At 31.7% G+C, this 13,524-nt stretch overlaps 1 long non-coding RNA gene across 1 annotated transcript; it reads right to left on the bottom strand.

The window, feature by feature from the left end:
* Window positions 1-12,681: 12,681 nt before the first annotated feature.
* Window positions 12,682-13,209, bottom strand: LOC121982804. The gene is made up of 3 exons (XR_006112259.1): window positions 13,178-13,209; window positions 12,941-13,085; window positions 12,682-12,723 (listed from the first exon to the last, which is right to left on the bottom strand). It is a non-coding gene; the product is annotated as an uncharacterized LOC121982804 (long non-coding RNA).
* Between the last annotated feature and the right edge of the window lie 315 nt (window positions 13,210-13,524).

The raw sequence follows: 13,524 nt of genomic DNA, 5'->3' as shown, positions 1-13,524 counted from the left end.
TTCACTAACTTAACCACCTATCCCTCCCTCTTTGATATTCATCAAACATGAACATAGATCAAAAATGTAAGTAAAAGAATACAGCCAATGTAAACATTGCACGAAATAAGGTCAAGTTGACTTGGGGGAGTTTAAATTTTAAAACATAGTCAATTTGGCTTTTATTTCTTAACTTTTGTTAAATAACAAAGTTTTGAAAGATAGCTAATTTAGCAACATAACTTAGTATTAAATTTGCCGATTAATTTTTAAAAGATAATTTTTGCAATATAAAAGCTAATTTTTCAAGTATAAGTTTAAAGTTAATCATGTTTTAAAATTTCAAACTTTCAAAACTCAAGTATAAGTTTATATGTTCCAAAATTTAATTTTTCAAAATAAACTTGAACTTGAAACTTTCGAATATAAGTTCTATAAAGATAATTTTACACAAGTAAAGTTTTCAAAAACCAGGTAAAATTCAATGTTCAAAATTAAGTAAAATTCAATTTTTAAAGTTAAGTAAGTTTTTTTTTTTAAAAAAAATTAAAACCGAGTGAAATCTATTTTTCAAACCTAAGTTTGTAACGTTCAATTTTCAAGACTAAGTTGTTAAATCAAATTCTCAAAATTAAGTTCTTATACATAAAAGACTTGATTTTATAAAGCTAGTTTTCAAAAATAGGTGTATAAAAAAAACAAAAATAAGTCAGATTTAAAGGCTAAGTTTTGAAACACAATAGCTAAGTTTTGTGAAAAATAGCTAATTTGGTAAAATAGCCGAGTTTTGAAAAATAGCTAATTTGGTAAAATAGCCGAGTTTTGAAAAATAGCTAATTTATAAAGATAACTTTGGAAAGTATAATTTTTCAAACTTAAGAGTTACAAAGATAATTTTATAAAAGTAAGATTTTCGAAACCAGGTTGATAGTAATTTATAAAACTCATTTTGCAAAAATCCAGATTGATAGTAAAGTTAAGTAAAACTTTAAGCTGAATCCAATTTTCAAAATTTTCAAAACTGATTTTAGAAAATTTAGCTTTTAACTTTTCAAAGTTTAAGTAAAAATCTATTTATCAAATTAAGTTTTGAATCTAATGATCAATTTTTAACTCTAAGTTAGACCCACTGTTCTAGTTTAACTTTTAAAACCAAGTAAAAAGTTTTTAAGATCCAAATCTTGTAAAAACTTAGTTTTGTAAAAGATAGTTTTTCAGAGATAACTCTTTAAAAATTGAGTTGGTAGAGTTGAACTTTCAAATTAACTTTTCAAAACTAAGTAAGGTCTAAGTCTTTTAAAAATAACTTAGTTTTTATAAGAGTTAGTTTTCAGATATAGGTTTACCAAATTAGATTTGCAAAAATAAGTTAGATTTTTCAAACACTTTGAAAATATTTTTAAGAAAATATTTTCACAAAACTAATTTCATAATAAAGGAAAAATAAGTATGAAATCAATTAGTTCTCCCCCTGAACCTGACATAATTTTTTAAGTAAATCCAACTTTAGTAAGATAATTTTGAAAAATAGTTTTGTATAAAAAAAATTTAAAGATAAGCTTTGTATAATTGATCAAATTTTCAAAAAGAAGTTTTTTTGCAAGTTTAAAACATTATAAGTTTTATAAGGGCAAACGTAAAATTTTCAAGTCAAATTTCAAAATTAATTTGTATTTAATTTTCAAACTAGGTTTGAACTTAAATCACTTCTTCAACATTTTTCAAAAACAAATTAAGTTATTTTTAATAAAGGAAAAATATTTATTTAATTAATTCTTCCCCCTGAATTTGGTACTCCCCTTGACTTTATTACTCTCCTTAATTTATTTCTCCCCCTTAAGTTAACACTAAGGTTTGGGTATATTAATGTTCAAAGCCTTAACACCTTCTTATTTACATAAGTATCTCTATATACTTGGTATAATTATTTATTTAAGATTAATTAATCAATTATTCTAAAATTAATTAATTTTAGATTCAGGTCCTTAAACTTTAGTTTAAGGTTAAATAAGATAACTTGTTATTAATTCAATAACAATTAATCATTATCAATAATTTATCGATTAAATTTTACTTGATTCAATAATTTAATAGTTATTAAAATAATTTAAATTTCGTATTAATTGATTGAGTTGATTTAATGAAAGTGCTAGTTATAACTTTAACTATTCATTTACTTCCTTTTAAGTAGGATTAACTATTCATTGATTTAGTTTAAAGTTAGCATTAATTCGAAGTTAAATTTATTAAAGTTATTAAACATAGTTAAAGTCCAATTTGAATCAATCGTTAATAATGATAAATTATGATTTAATTATAGTAAAATTAAAATTTTGATTAATGTTAAAATTAAGATTTATTGAATTAAATTAAGGTTAAGAATTAAGTAACTATTTAGTGTAAGTTAAAGTTAATTTTTGAAGTTCTTACTTCAATTATTCACTTATTAAGTTTAGAATCTTAAGTTAATCAAATTTTAATTATTTGTTATAATATCATTAAGGTTTAGTTTAACATATTTTAATGTAATTTGAATTTAATTATTTAATTTAATTTAATTTAACTTTAAGTTTACTTGAAATGTTTTTTTTAAATTACGATATATTTTTTTTTTTAAAAAATAATTTAAGCTAAAAGGATTTTTAATATAATTTTTGAAGACGGTTTAAGTTTAATTTTAATTGTATATTAAGTTTAAATTTTAAGTCTAAAACTTAAATTAACTTTAAAATTCTAATATTAAGTTTTAACTTAAGTTTTAATTTTAAAGTTTTTTTTACTTAACTAAAATGTCATAGTTTTTTTAAATTTTTTTTTTTAAAATAACATGGCTTCTAAAGTTTTTTTTTATAAATGATTTTTAAAATAATAATTTTAAAAGTAGTTTTTAAACTATTAAAATTATTTTCAAAGAATTTTTTTAAAAATAATTTTAAAAATTTTAAGTTAATTTTTAAAAGAATTTTTTAAAATGATTTTAAAGTTTTTAAAATAATTTTTAAAAGAAATTTTTTAAAATGATTTTTAAAATAATTTTTAAAATATTTTAAAATGATTTATTAAAATTATTTTAAATGAAATTTTAAAATGATTTTTAATTGAATTTTTAAAAGTTTTTAAAATAACTTTTTTTTAAAATGATTTTTAAATGAGTTTCTTAAATAATTTTAAAAATAATTTTTAAATAATTAAAAGAATTTTTAAATTCATTTTTGAAAGAATTTTTAAAAAGATTTTAAAAAAATTTAAATAATTTTTTAAAGAATTTTTAAAATTAGAAATTTTAAAATAATTAAAAGAATTTTTAAATTGATTTTTAAAAGAATTTTTAAAATGATTTTTAAAAAATTTTAAAATTGTTTTAAATTTTTTTTTAAAAATGATTTTGAAATGTTTTTAAAATATTTTTTAATAGAATTTTTGAGATGATTTTTAAAAGTTTTAAAAATAATTTTAAATTTTTTTTTTTAAAATGAGTTTTAAAAGGTTTTAGAATAATTTATAGATAATTTTTAAGTTAAAATAATTTTTAAAATAATTTTTGAGTTAAAATAATTTTTAAGATAATTTTTATGTTAAAATAATTTTTAAGTTAAAATAATTTTTAAGATATTTTTTTAGTTAAAATAATTTTTTAGTTAAAATAATTTTTTAGTTAAAATAATTTTTTATATAATTTTTGAGTTAAAATAATTTTTGAGTAAAAATAATTTTTAAAATAATTTTTAAGTTAAAATAAATTTTAAGATAATTTTTAAGTTAAAATAATTTTTGACTTAAAATAATTTGTAAGATAATTTTTGAGTTAAAATAATTTTTAAAATAATTTTTGAAATAATTTTTAAGTTAAGATAATTTTTAAAGTTAAAATATTTTTTAAAATAATTTTTGAGTTAATATAATTTTTAAGATAATTTTTAAGTTAAAATTGTTTTTAAAGTTAATTTTAAAATTAATTTTCAAGTTTAAAATATAATTTTGATGTTAATTTTAAAATAAATTTTTAGGGTTAAAATAAATTTTAAAATTTTGATATTTAATTTTAATTTTAATTTTAATCTTAAATTTAAATTTAATTTAAATTTTAATTCAAAATTTAATTTTGATCCTTAGTCATCTCACCCGATTTATGTTTTCAATCAGGGGATCCTATTATTTTGTGAGATAAGTTAGGTTCAATTTTACGGTTTGGTTTTAACGTGTGTTAGATTCAGGTTTAGCTTTGGGTTCCACAAATAGGCGTTCTCTGGATAAACTTCTAGGCTATGGTGAGTCACTTGGACATCATTAGAGTAACCATGTCTTCGAGGTTTTCCAAATAATTCTATCTACTGGATTTAGTACAAGATCTTGGTCTAACTGGTTAGGATCCATAAAGGGTAGTTTCGGTCAGTTCCACTTAGCCAAATGCACCAGGTCGAAGCCATATCTTCCTAGACATGCATAGACTAAGCTTCCCTAACGTACTATCATCCAAAACTTCTTCAATACCATTTTTCAAGTTAAACTTGAACCCTTTTTAACTAGTCCTAATTACCCTGTCGGGTAGGTTGGTTAGGGTTACCCTGTTGGGTATGTTAGTTTTAGAAGTGCCAGCTGTTCTGAAGCCTCCCCCTGAATTATTGGCTGTTAATTTAATTTTTAGTTCTAGGTTTATGTCTATTTCTTTTATAGTTATAATTTACTTGGTGATAGTCTAAGTTTTAGTGAGTTTTAAAATATTTAGATTTTAAATTTTTTGGTTTAGGTTTGTATTCTGGTTTATTTGACTTTACGTAATATATTTTATCTTTAGGGATGTAATATTGGTTAAGTCCTACTTGCGTGATTAAACACACTTTCGGAACCTACGCTTTACTTGTTGGTTTGTGTTGGGTTATTAATGATTTAAAAGTTTTATTTGAGTTTGACTTATATCCAAGTCCGGTTTTGTTATAACATGCTTTTTGATTATTTAGAATTAGATCTAAGTTTTTAGATCTTGTTGTAAATTTTTCTAACATTTCTTTTAAATTATTAATTTCTGATTTTAGTGATAGATTCTCCTCTCCTCAAGTGTTAGATCTTGAGTTGGATTATTATTTACAATTTGTTCCTTGAGGTTTTGATTCTCCTCAAGGAGTAATTTGTTTTCACTTTCTAATTTAACTAATTTATTATTTAAGCAAGAAATAATTTTAAAAAACTTTCGATTTAAAGTTAGGTATACCTCTTCGGAACCTTTGGAAACGAGTACGAACTCGTGGCTCGATTCGGGTTCGGACCCGTCTTCTGATTCGTCTTCCGACTCTGCTTTGCAGGCCATCAACGCGAGGTGGCTCTGGTGCTTCTGATCTTCGGCCTCCAATTCGTCCGAGGAGGAGTCATCCCACGTCGCTTTGAGGGCCTTCTTTTTGGTCGGCTTCGTTTTGTCGATCTTCAATCTCGGACACTCGTTCTTGTAGTGCCCCTTCTTGTTGCATCTGAAGCATGTCACGTTCTTTAATTCTATTGGAGAATTTATCTTCTGAAGGTCCTTCTTGCTGAAGCTTCTCTTCCTCCCGGTGAACATCTTCCTTACCAGGTTCACCAGGTGCTCTTCATCTTCGGAATCTTGGTCAGAATCTTCTTCAGGTTCAGGCTTGTTCTTCTTTTCTTTGGAGGAACCTGCAAATAAAGCAACACCTTTCTCGGCTCCAGCGTTAGTCTGCTCATGTAACTCTAATTCACAAAATAATTCATCTAATTTAAGTTTAGATAAGTTCTTAGAGATTTTGTAGGCATCAACGATAGATGCCCACAAATTGTTGCGTGGAAACGCGTTTAATGCATACCTGATTAGGTCTCTGTTTTCCATCTGATGGCTTATTGCGTGGAGCTCGTCGAGGATATCCTTGATCCTCGCATGTAGCTGACTCGCATTTTCTCCTTCCTGTATTTTTATATTAAATATTTTATTTAATAGCAGGTCTCGTTTCATTACCTTTGCGTCACTGGTGCCTTCGTGCAACTCGATCAATTTGTCCCATAGCTCTTTAGGGTTCTAGTGCGGTCATACCCGATTCAGCTCTTCCCTTGTCAATCCGCATTGTAACGTGTTGATCGCCTTGTTTTCCGTCGATGCTTTCTTCTTTATGTCTGCTGTCTATTATTCTGGATCAAGCAGATTTCTGGAGTTATCAACTGGCGGTTTGTAGGCTTTTGTGACGCTAAGCCACTGGTCGAAATTCGTCTTGAGATACACCTCCATCTGCTTCTTCCAGTACAGGAAATCATCCCCGTTGAACAGGGGAGGTCGCACTGTGCTGAAGCCCTTAAGCTGCGACATTTTAATCTGCACACAGGAGAACAAACAAGAGTGGTTCCAAGACTTGGTCTTAGATTAGTAGTGCGGGAAGAAATTAAAAAAAAAACTAAACTGGTGTTGCACCAATTTAGATTTAATTACAATGGAAAGAAATTTCCAAAAAGGTATAATACCAGTTTGGAATTATACGAAAAACTGAAATCTAAAAGAAAATTTTTTTAAAACAGATCACCCCCTTGTCTGATTGGTGGTTGCACCAAATCAGAATGGTACCTGCTCTGATACCACTTGTTGGATCGTGAAAGTCGATAAAAGGGGGGTGAATATCGAAATCTTTCGAAAAGAGTGAGCACAGCGGAAAAGTAAATGCAACACTAACACAGAACCTTTTTACTTGGTTCGGAGTCTGTGTCGACTCCTACTCGAAGGCCCGTACTCGTTGAGTACTTTCGTTGGGCAATCCACTAGCAATTCTAATATAGATTACAAATTCAGTACAAGATTGCTAATAAAGAAAATTACCGACAATAAAAAGAATTAGAATAGAAAAGGAAAGCTTGTCGGAGATCACAGTGTCGCAGGAGCACGAGGAAGCAGATTGTCAATTCTGAGTTGTGTTTTTTAGCTCCGCCTTTGACCCTCCTTATATAGGAGGCTCGGGGCGCCCTGGATCCCTTCCGGGCGCCCTGGTGTGACGTAGCAGGCCTAACCAACGAGCTCCGCGTGTCGACGCTGCGATCAGGATAAAACTTGCCTCCGGGCGCTCGGATCCCCTCCAGGCGCCCGGATCCCCTCCAGGCGCCCGGATCCCCTCCGGGCGCACGGACCACCTTTCTCTAGAAACTCCTTCTCCTGCAAGACAAGGTTAGTCCGAGGTAAATATATAATGTATATCTTGTAAAACAAAGTATTAGTACAGTTTATAATTTTAACATAAAGAGTATGACTTAGATTCCGTCTTTTTGAGATCGGAATCTAGTCACGATCTTAACTTAGATTTCCGAAATGGATCAAAGTTAGATCGACGCTTAAGTTCCCTTCCCGGGAACACGTCCTCACAGTCACTCCCCTCCAGTGACTTACCTTTACTTACCTACCAGACGTCCGGTCAGCCCTTCGACCTGTCTGGACTTCGCGCCAGCTATCCGGTCAGCCCGTCGACCTAGCTGGACTTCGTGCCAAATGTCCGGTCAGCCCTTCGACCCATTTATACTTCGTGCCAGCTATCCGGTCGACCCGTCGACCTAGCTGGGCTTTGTGCCAGACATCCGGTCAGTCCGTCGATCTGTCTGGACTTCGCCTGCACACTCGATTAGAGTGTTAGACAACGACAAACCTAACTTAACCTAATTTGTCATTCATCAAAACCTGAGCTAGACTGTTAGTGCTAACCGCACCAACATGCATAACTTATGCTGTGGGATGTGAGTGATGTAGATGTGATCTATCCCTTTCATATGACGGAAGCAATATCTGTAGGACCCTTGATTAATAGGGCACAGGAATGCATGGTCATGTTCAAATGAGTTAATATGAGATACTGAGCTTATTTGTATGAGTGTGTCTACTTAGAGATCAAAAAATACAAAGATTGATAAGAGGATGACACAGTCTATGCCTCATTGATCAATATAGATATCAAAGATAGAAGGACTAAGTCATACAAGATAATAGTCACGGAAAGGTTAAGTGAATCTTGACATTCTCGTCACTTGGATAGCAATGATGCCTTGCTAGATGTCACTCATTGTTTATGTATATAAAGTATTAATTTGGATACATCGCCAATGTTACGAGAACTTATTGGATTACACACAAAGAACAAGTAGATTTGGAGATGAGTGCATATGATGGATTATTAGATTAAATATAATCCGAATTGAACTTATTGAGTTAGACTCAATTGGATCCAGGATTGAGTCCAATTCAAACTAGACTCATTGAGTCAATTCGAATGAATGAAATGGTGATTCATTGATTTCGAAATTGCATGAGAATCAATGAGTTAGACTCATTGGATGAACTTGAATTCACCAAGGAAGATGAATGGTCAATTTTAAACCATTGGATTGAATGATCAATTTTGAACCATTGGATTGGAAGACCAAAGGGTAAAACCCTTTGGTATTCATGAGATGGATATAAATATGATTTATGGATGAAATTTTCATTAGATGAAAAATTTTTAGTCTTCTTCTTCCACCTTCTTCCTTCTCTTGGTCGAAACCTCCTACCTTGGTTGCTAGCACAACCTTACGTGGTTCTCTTCTCCAATCCTTGAGTTCGTGAGACGGACGAGAAACTTATTCATGTGGATACTGTTAAAGGCGCAAACATGTGATCGTGCTGAGATCCTAGCTGTTGGGAGATCGAGTGCACGCATTAAAGGTATAACCCTATAATCATGAAACTTAGTGTATTGTTTTGCCTTCACATAGATCTTCTGGGAGAGGATCTAGTAAACTTTTTGCTGCACTTTTCACGTGTTAAGCGCATTAGATCCCTACAGAAGCCACAGTCATTCCTGTAGTATCACAAAATTAAATTAGTAATAAAATTATAATGATAATGTATCATTGAAATTTACTAATAATGTAATAATTTACTTACGATAATATTTGTTGAGGTCATTCTACTTGAGTAGAAGCTCATTCTTCAAATCGTTGATATTCTTGTAATCCATTATGCAACTCCCTCAATTTATCAGTCGAAAATATTTTGATTCTAGAGACCTATGAGCATTAGACAAACAAAAAACATTCATAAAAATATATAACAAGTATCATAATGCTAGAATATAAATTTCATATGTTAATACTAACCAGCTCTGAAAAATGTTGATCATATTTATAGTTGTAGGACAATAAATTATAACGGTAGAACATTTTTACCTTGGTGTCCATGACCATTAAATGATAATGTGCATGATCAGTATTTATAGATATAAAAATATACCTAACTTCTTGATCAACTAGATTTATTTTGATACTTAGACATAAAATAGTTTCCCATAAATGTTCATATGATGACTGCAAGATTCAATATAAAATCATAAATTAATTTAATTATGTCAACAACATAATAAAAATTATAATATGAAGTCACATATTTACCATGAATCCGGTTGAGCAATATATGGATTTATTAAACAACCTATTAGACGAGGAAGCTTCCCGAAAAGTAATGAAATATATGCATCAATTACTTCGATATCTGTAAATATATTGCATAAGACACATGTGAAGAAGCCATTTATAATCAATGAGTAGTAGCCTTCCTCCCATATGAAATCAAATGTAGTCCATCTAGGATTTTAAAGGAATTCTATCAAATAGGTCACATCTTCTTCTCATTTTTTTTATTTTTTTATTTCTTTGAATTTTCCTTTTAAATACTACAAATAAATCAAACTTAATGTATTTAACATAAGCAAAAGACAATGTAATTACTTGAAACAAAGTTAAATATATTTGCATAAATGTCAACTTACTTTAAATCATGCAAAATTGATAATTGAATTGAACTTCCTAAACTTGATGTATTTCTTTTACTTTCCTATCATATAAGAAAACAATAATCAAGATTTATAAAATTAGAACTACTATGAAATTAGAATGAATGAAAACATAATTACAAAACCATTTTGAAATTAGAATGAATGCAAACATAAATATGATATAATATAAACAATTATTAAATTTGTTGATAACTTAAACTAAGTAAAAAAATACATAATTCTATACACACTATAAGGTGCTCTGTTTAGAGATGATATAACCAATTTAAATTAAGAAATCCTTAATACATTTTAAATGCGAAGTATGGCAAATATTGAATTAAACTGTGTTTTTTACCAAATTTAAATAGTATTAACAATTTATCTTGATAGTATTAACTTATTTAGATAAAGTATGTGTTGGGTAATTCATCTTGATACTATTAACAAGCCTAAAAATAAAAAATGTGTTTCCATAAATCGAGTTATAATCATAAATAAATGACCAATTAAAAAAAAAAACTTATACTCTCAATTTTTTTAACCTTTGGAGATGATGATATATACTTCAGCATTCTCATAGATGTACTGATGTGGCTAATGGAACAATAAGGAGGTAACGTGGTGAAGAAGGTGGTGGAGCTTAGGATAATAACAACCTAACACAGTGAAAAATGTGGTGAAACCAACCTTTGACTTAGGTCGTGAAGCTTTCGGGAATACAGTAGCCGGTGATGATATGATTGAACTTCGCAACTTTTGGATAATACAGAAGAATGCTGATGCCCGTGGAGCTGAAGAAGCCATGACTTCGCCACTGGTGAAATGCTAAACGACGGGATCGAGCAGGCAACCAAGTTTGGGAGGGATTTGGGATTGCGTTTACGAAAATAAGCAAAAGTGAACAGGCGACGTCTAGAGGGTAGAAGAAGTTATGGTTCAAGATTGGGTATTAGCAGAAAGCGGGAGTTTATGAAATTAATGTGGGTCGGGAGTGCCTTTTATTGCTTCGGATGAGCACATGCAATGGGCGACGGTGACGTGAACGAGCGACGTGGACAAGGGTAAAATCGGTATTTGATACATGATTTCATGATTTTATAAGTTATCTACATGAAATGGGTATTTTACAAATCTATATGCGCGGTTAAGTAAAATGCTGTAAATTATTTATTCAAATATCTTAGAGAGCATAAAATTTTTTTTGAATGAGAAATATTTAAATGTATAATATACAAGATTATTTTTTTTAAAAATATTATGGTTAAAAATCAAAAGATACCTTAATTATTATTTTCACCAAAAAGATGACCCTTTTTTTAAAATAAATAAAACAACATCTCGCCGTATTTTTTGTCACGCCCCAGAGGAGTCCCTGTCCGAAGAAATTTCGACAGCATCTCCCTTATACGACGGACAATCTGAAACTTTACTACATCACCATATACCTCAGCCACAAGCGGCTGGAATAACAACAATAATAAATAGACAACAACACAGACAACCACGCATTTTATATAAATTTCAGCCTCTGGCTGACACAACCACGCAGTTTAATAATAATCAAACTGAACAGTAGTACGATGACTCGAAAACAACCCTACTCAACTACACTCATAAAGCTCAAAACATATTCCTACTCCACTACACTCGTAAAGCTCAAATCCGACAATAAAACCAACTTACCTCTTCTGCCATCTAGGCAGGCATGTAGTAAAAACAAATCCAAAACCAAATACATCGACATCATAAAATCCATACAATGTCCATACCATCAAACAAAACAAGTTTAGCATAATCTAAATAAGAAAACCAAAAGACCAACAATATCCTCGTGGTCTGCAGGGGACTAGCGACTGAAACTCTCTCCTGACAGCATCAACCTGAAAATAATAACGGAGGCGGGGGTGAGTCCAACGCTCAGCGGGTAACAACTGATATACATAGTAAGGAAGTAACATCTAGCACTAATCATGCGTACAGTCTCCTGACATAATAAAGGTAAATGCAAACTGAAATAAACAGGAGAATACTGTACTAACCAGGATCTGGTACAAGGATAAACAGTCTGAGAGGTATAGAAATCCTGTATGCATGTCAATTATGGGCATCCAACCAATATACAGCAAATAAATGCAGCAAACACAATCACAAGAAATAAATACATCAATGCGTATAATGCCAATGTAGTCATGGTCACCCCTGACGCTAGTCAGCCATCTCACACCCAATGGTGGGACCGAGTGGGTAGGGTTGTGACAACCGTGCACTCTGTATCACTACTCCTGATGAGTGACCGAGTGGATGAGATGCTGTCGGAGTACACACATACTCCTACCCCAAATTATAAATGGGGGAGCGCAATGCTCTCATCTCCCGGTACACAATGACGGGAAGGGATCTCGACGTGCTACCACGCTGCAATCACACTACCCATGAGCAGACCAACGGAGCACCGAACGAGCAAACTGACGTGCTACCACGCAGCGTCACGCTACCCATGAGCGTCAACAACGGAGCACCGAACAGTGATGAAACTGGCGATGTGCTCGACAATAATGGAGCAATCTATCACACAACATGCAATCATGCGAATGGTGCATGACATTAAGCATGGTAATATACATACATGATGTGCACCATAATCAATAAATCATATCAGGGATACACAGATCAGATAAGGTATCACACCTAGATCCTGAACATGGTGAAGCATGGTTATATCACTACCCCTAATCATGTATAATCAGGTAAGCAATAACATGAGATGCAAAATAAGCAATCAACCAAGCATGTAACAGGTATCGGGTAGTGACTAACCGAAACAATTAAGAAACATAATTGTTGCTATTTGTTAAATTCACTACTATGCATATCAAAGACATAAAGTCAAAAGTACCCGCCTCCAATATAGATCGAGCTAAATGACCTCTGTGTCGAAGTGCTCGTCCGCGTCAAAGTCCTGTGTCACGAATATATATACATTTTATTTAGCTACACTCCCATAAATAGCTAAATAAAACCCTTATGAACAATTTAGGGCAAAACCCTAAACCATAAACCTCAACCTACCTTAATTAAATCCAACGGTTAATTAGGGTTAGTAACCTAATCCCTAATTAACCCATTAGAGTAATAATTCAAACATAAATCAATTATACTCACAACAATGCATTTACCTCAATCCAAACTCACCCAAATTCGTATACTTCGTCGTAAATTTGTCGATGGAGCACCTGCTGGAAATTCACCTCGCTGCTCGGATCAAGAAAAGACCCACAACAATCCACCACTACCAGGATGCGATTTCCGCACCGGATACCCCTGGTGAGCAAGAGACAAGACTGCTCAGTCATTAACAAATCTCAACTTCTATACAGAACATGAAATTAACATAATACCAATCCCAATCTTACCAAACCAGATTGGTAACCTCCTTCCCCAAAGTCACTGTGGTGACGAACCAGTAGAGAGCAGCAGCAAGAAAAGACCCGCTGGTGCCGCGATGAGGAGACACCAAGAGTCGGCGGTCTAGGGCACAGATGGAACTCGACCGGAAGAGAGGAAAAGACTCGGCCGGTGGTGGCGTTCTGCACTGGGGTTCGGCACAGAGGAGGAAGAGGAAAGAAGGCCGACACTGCTCGACGTCAGCGGAGGAGAGGAGATCGGCACGGCGGAGAGTGAAGTCGGCTAGGGCAGAAGGAAGTTCTCTGCTCGGCTGTGCTCACGCGTCGCCGTCGCTTGGACAAGGAGGAGGAAGGGG

This window comes from Zingiber officinale, chromosome 5A (assembly GCF_018446385.1).
Source record: "Zingiber officinale cultivar Zhangliang chromosome 5A, Zo_v1.1, whole genome shotgun sequence".
NCBI classification, from domain to species: Eukaryota; Viridiplantae; Streptophyta; class Magnoliopsida; order Zingiberales; family Zingiberaceae; genus Zingiber; species Zingiber officinale.
The sequence above is the reverse complement of the archived record's forward strand: the minus strand, read 5'-3'. Positions and strand labels throughout refer to the sequence as shown.